We start from the raw sequence: 6,028 nt of genomic DNA on the forward strand, positions 1-6,028 counted from the left end.
ACCTAATGGTCAGGGGTCCCTTTACCTTTACCTATGCTCTTCCCATCTCTGGACGTTCCCATCTCTGATCTATACTGACCAGGATGACGAATGAATATGATTTATTTAATTTATATACCGCCCTATACCTGGAGGTCTCAGGGCAGTTCACAGGATTTCAGGAAGGAGCTTTTTTCCAGCCTTCCAGCTATTGAGCCCGGGACCTTCTTCTGCATGCAAAGCAGGCGCTCTCCCACTTAGTAGCTAGGGGGACGGACCGCTCTGCAGGCACTTTTTGGGGGCAGCACCGACCGTGCAGCTCTACCTCCAGGTCAAACTTGACCCGAGGGTGGAGAGAGGAGAGTGGGCAGCAAATTCGCCGTCCCTCTCATCGGCTGCGTGGCGCCACGCGAGGATGCTGCCAAGGCAACTTTCTCGCGGCTCGACTCCGGGTCAGGCGTGACCAGGGGGCGCAGGGGACTCCCTCCGCGCCTTGTCCCGGGCAGCGGTAGCCTACGCTCCGCCGCTGAAGGGATTCCAGGGCCGCTCTCAAAGCCTGCCTCTCTGCCTGTTAAAAGAACTAGATGATGAGCCTTCAGGAGCAGGGTGGGCTAAAAATCCATCTTTTCTGCTGCTACTGCAGCTCCCCCAAACCTCCAGAAATCGGCTGTTATTACTTGCTTGCTCCCCATTTTGGAGTACTGTATGGGGAGTGGTATAGACCGCGTAACCCGCTCCTCCAAATGTCCACGCCTCGGGGCTATTTTATTGAGCATGGGAGTGGAAGGCTTGGAAGGAAGAAGGGTCTCTTTTGCTCCCTCTCCCTCCCTCTTCTCTCCCTGCTTCCCCGCCCGCTTCCCCGCCCCGTGCCAACTTCCCTGCAGCGCCAGGATGGACGGCGAGAGGCCGGGCGTGGGCGGGCTCATTTCTGAAAGCCCCGCGAGCAAAACGCGTCGCGCGCCACTGGCCGCGTGGGAGGCAGGATGTGCGTCAGTCCCGCGCGGGGGAGGCCAACACGTGGAAGCAAGTCCGACCACAGCGCTGGTGTGGCCAGGAGGGCGTGGGGGGAGGGAAGCGGGGGCGGGAGTCTGTCCTTTAGGCGAAAAACAGAATTTATCGACTTCCTTTTTAAAAGCCTCAAACTTACCTCTCGCTGGTGAGAGCGGCCCAAAGGAGGCGATATAATGGGAAATCCAGACCACCCCCCAATGGCGAATTGTTAAGATTTTAGTTTCTTTGTTTTTTAAAAAAAATTGAACTGGAATTGGAGAATTCCTCTCCCTAACGATTACCCTCCTGTATCTCAGTTTGGAAGGCGCAGACTGAGAAACGTGCCGATGGAAGGCTGATTGTAGCTTTACAACAACCCTGTAAATGTCAGCCGAACGAGGACGCTTTTTACCATAACTGTCTTTCTCAATTAGACCTTGAACCTCAATTTAATGTTCTCTTAAAGCTGAGTTTCTGCAGTCTCATTTAATTATGGGACTCTTCAATTTATCACATCATTTTCCAACCTCCATGTTCGCTGATCAGTTGAAATAAAAAGGTTAACTGGGGAGCTAAAATTAATTCAGGACAGTACTTTTAGAAATGCTGCAACTGCCAAGTGTTGCTTACTCAATGATATTAAAAAGAAACAGGCCCACCCAGGGTTATTGTGCTCATGATGTCTGTGCTTGTGCACACATCTGCCTTGGGGTGTGGAGGTGCTAGTCATTACAACCCCAACCTGTATACCACAGCAAAGTGCACCCCACACCACTAAAGGGCGCTTTCTCCGCTGCTGCTTTTCAAACAGAACCACTGGCAACAGCAGGCTGTCGGTTAGGTGCTACTGTAGTTGCAAGTCAAACCCCCATGGAATAAATACAGCCAGCAAGGTGCAGTTGTCAGAGTGATGGTCTTGGACCTGGAAGACCAGAGTTCAAATCCCTACTCCACTGTCAAGCTCACAGGCTGGATCTAAGACATGTCAAAGAAGGAATTTGGTTAAATGCCTTGCAAACTCATGCAGGGAAACCTGAAATGGAAAGACGGGATTCCACAGCGCCAACTGGTGTCGCAGTGTTATATTGCATATGCAGCACATATAAAATGCTTTTTCTTTACCAGTCTAGCGGAGTCCACAGTCTCTCTCAGCCTAAACTACTTCACAGGGTTGTTGTGAGTATAAAATGGAGAATGGAGGGAGAACCACGTATGCCACCTTGTGGTCCTTGGAGGAAAGGTGGGATATAAACCTACAAATAAACAAATACTGTAAGCAGCTACCTTCCAGAGTCTTGTTTCCACCCAGAACATGGCCAGCTGCAAAGCTTTGGTACCTGGCTGAGTCACTGATTCATAATGATGCCACTTAGGTTGTTGACGCCATCCCAGTCTCTGAGCAGTGTAATATTCCAAGGGTTCCAGGCATGTTAACCCAGGGCCTGCGTTTCCTTTTGGAAATGAGGCACAACAGAGTCTGTGGTGTCTTTACGATATATGGTTTATATAACACACATATATATGACCTGAGCCTACAATGGAGGGGCTCACAGCATTCACACGCCAATAGGATCCTGCTTCTCCCACAGCTGCAGCCCTGGATTCAGGCAGACATCAGCCATGGCTCTGACCCTCTCTCTAGCTTGCTGTTTTTTACTGACTGCTGCCTTTACCAGACTGCAACCGTCTACCCCATCTTCCATCATGGCCAATGTTGAAAACCCAATCCTAAACACTACTCCAAACTCTGATCTTGGTCTTTCTAACTAACTCAGAGCTGGAGGAGGGTCCCTTCTCCTTGGCTTACTTAAGGGTCCATTACTTCCCCTTAGTTCTTGGTTAATGACTCGTCTCCCAGGTGATTACCTCATAAGGAAACGGGTGTGGCCCATATTTTACCACAAACTGAATTCAGGAATTCATTGTCCAGCACTCAGTTTAATAACAAGCAATGGTTAAATTCTAAATCTTACTGGGTCCAGGAATTTAGGGGAGTCTGGAACACTCTGAACTCATATTGGTATGTTAACTCAAATGTAGGTCCTCCAGTGTCCTAGGGACGTGTGCATAGAATTGCAACCCAAATCCTGTTTTTTTTCCCCAAACACCTGCTTGTATGAATAAGGCTTGCAGTTCTGACATGCAGCCTAGCTCTGTAACATTATTCACAACTGGTTAAAGAAATGAAGCTGGTGTTAGTTCAGCCCTGGCTTGTGTGTGAGGAACCCTGGTGGCAGATGGGGATTCAGAGCCCCTGCAGAGGTTGTGGGACTCAAAGATGGGATAGCTTGTGGGCCAGCTTGAGGAGCATTAGCACTTTGAATCTGCCCCCACCTGGGAAGATGCTGTCACCATGCCCGTGGGAGGTTGCACAGTAGGAACCATATGTTACTGCTCAGGCCTCTCTGAATAGAAACCTTTTCTCAGCAGCTAAAGCTGGTCAGGAGGATCCAGCCTCCACAGAGGCAGCTCTCTGCCTACGCCTTCCTTTGCATGCAGGGAATAGCTCTGACTTCCCTGGGCCTCTGTTGCTTAGAAGCTGGGAGGTTTCTCTGGGCCTGGACACTGCTGAAGGACGGCAGAAGGGGATGGGCCCCCCAAAATGTAGTGAAAGGGTGGCGCAAAAACTTGCTGAACTTCCGTTGCTATAAAACCCACAATGGACATTTCCTGTGCTGCAAAGAAGATGCAAAAATAAACCCACAATCAATTCCCAGCTGCACGGGGAAAATATAAATTTAGCTTTGGAGGGAGGTGGGAGTCAGAGCTGAGAGGGAGCTTATAGCTGGGGTGGCAGAATAGGGGAGGGGTGGCACAGCAATGGCCTTGCATGCAGGAGGTCGTCGGTTAAGCTCCAGGTAAGGCTAGGAGAGACTCCTGTCTAAAATCCTGGAGAGCCACTGCTAGTCAACTTGCTGAGTTAGATGGACCAACAAACATATTGCGTCGAAGACAGATTCCTATGTTCCTATAATACTGTTGATAATGTATTTTATTCTGATAATCCTTTAGATGCAACTTTTAGGTCTTCAAGTTGTTTCTCTCCTTTTAGGGTCAAGTTTTCCCCAGAACCTCTGTACATGCTCACCCAATTCAACTGAGCTATATTTACACAAATGCACATTCTTTTCATGCTATGTGGAACAGGCTGAGATGTTGAAGTGAAAGGGCAGGATTTGGCAACTGGCCAATCCCACCCACATATGGCTACACTTTAGGTACAGCGTTCCTTTTTTTGGTGTGAGTACATCTGCAGTGTAAAGGTGGAGTCTGCAGGAATGGGGGTCTATTAAAGTGGCATTTATGCACTAAATGCATGTGGATATACAACCCATCCCTCTATGTTCTATGGACCTTTCCTCTCATTTACTGAACCCAATACGTACATTGACTACTCATAAGTGTTGCAACATTATAGCCCCCTTTACATTATAGCCCCTCCATCCTAGCCCACAAACCCCCAGCAGTTCCCCATAGCTTTTCAAGTCTGCAATCAGAAACTCTCCTTACCTGTGGTGAAGATGCTTGCTTTGCTCATTTAATTTTCATTTAGTATTTGAAACCCACTTTGCCCTGTGAAATGAAGCCTTAAGTAGGTCCAAGTGCACATGATCAAAAACAATTCAGGTACGTTTTTCTATTGAATTGGATTTACTACAAGCCGAGTAGCAAATTTCAGAATGGCTCAGAAAGAAAACTCTATGGAGTGATTGCTGAGTTTCTGCACCTTGCAAGTGGCGAATGCATACGTGCTATTCTATGGGGGGAAATATTGTATTTTGAAGTGCACATCTTTACAAGACTCTGAACAATCCATGGAATCTCCAGGTAAAATGAAAGGCTTCAGTCAAAGACTCTTAAAGAGCTGTTGCCAGTCAGATTAGATAACACTGTGCTAGATGGACAAAAAGCCTATTCTTAATGGGCTAGCTATCCAATGTCTAATAACAACAACTAGGTATTAGTTATTAGATTCTGGTATTAAAGTCTCCACTCTGGTATTAAAGTCTCAGGTGAGTCCTCCCCACTCCCCCAGTGTAGTTCTTTTATCACAATCAGGTCATTAAAAAACAACAACTTTTAAGGCATTCCATTTTGCTTTTAAAAAGGCAATCCAAAATAAATTGGAATGAAAGAATAATCCATTAAGCTTGTTTCCAGTAGAGTGGAAATTTGAATGTATTCAACTACTGTATGGGCATAGCCAGGGTTTTTGTTGGGGGGGCCAGGACTTTGTTGGGGGGCAGAAACGACGTGATTCGTCAGTCAGTTAAGTATTTCTATTGTTTTACTTGATGGGGGGGGGGAGAGAGAGCTGCCCTCCTTTGGCCATGCATTCAACTACAATGACACCACCATGGGGAGGCATTTTTAATCAAGAGGAGCATGTATCTCAACGCTATTCCCATGTCAGTTACAAAACCCTGGCTCTGGCCACTAAAATCATTCAGCAGGATTTTGACAACGAATAATTTTATAACACACATCTAAACTCCGCGCCGCCGCCCACGCCGCCTCGGCACCCTTCAATTAACCTTGGAAGCTTGTTCCCCATTCTTCACAGTGCGATAACAGGCACACTTCACCCAAAGACGTCCAGTTCACACAATAGCGGGGAGCACGCCCACCTCTGCACTTACATGCGGGACCATGCACGTCACTTGCACTTCCAAACACAACATTGCACACGTGAAACCCAAGCACTCACGCAAACGAAAAGCCGTGCACACCTGGCACGAAGGGCGGACGGGGTGCAGGATACTGACCACGCACACCCCCACCCACGAAACCCCGACCAGGCACTTCTTCCTTTCTCTTTTGCCAGGTACTCAAAAGTCCCGCACACTAATTTCTCCCAGGCAGGGCGTAACCCACAACGCCCAGAAAAGAGAGCCGGGCCATCGCCACCCACAGCCAGCAGCAGCAGGAGCCGCCGGATCCTCCTCGCCTTGCACGGCGTCCCGAAAAACACCTCGGGAGGCGCGCGGAGGCCGGGGGACAGACATGGATGGGGAGATTGGAGGAGTGGGGCGAAGCAGCAGCCCTGCGCGCTCGGGCC

Source organism: Zootoca vivipara, chromosome 2 (genome assembly GCF_965207765.1).
Source record: "Zootoca vivipara chromosome 2, rZooViv2.hap1.1, whole genome shotgun sequence".
NCBI lineage: Eukaryota > Metazoa > Chordata > Lepidosauria > Squamata > Lacertidae > Zootoca > Zootoca vivipara.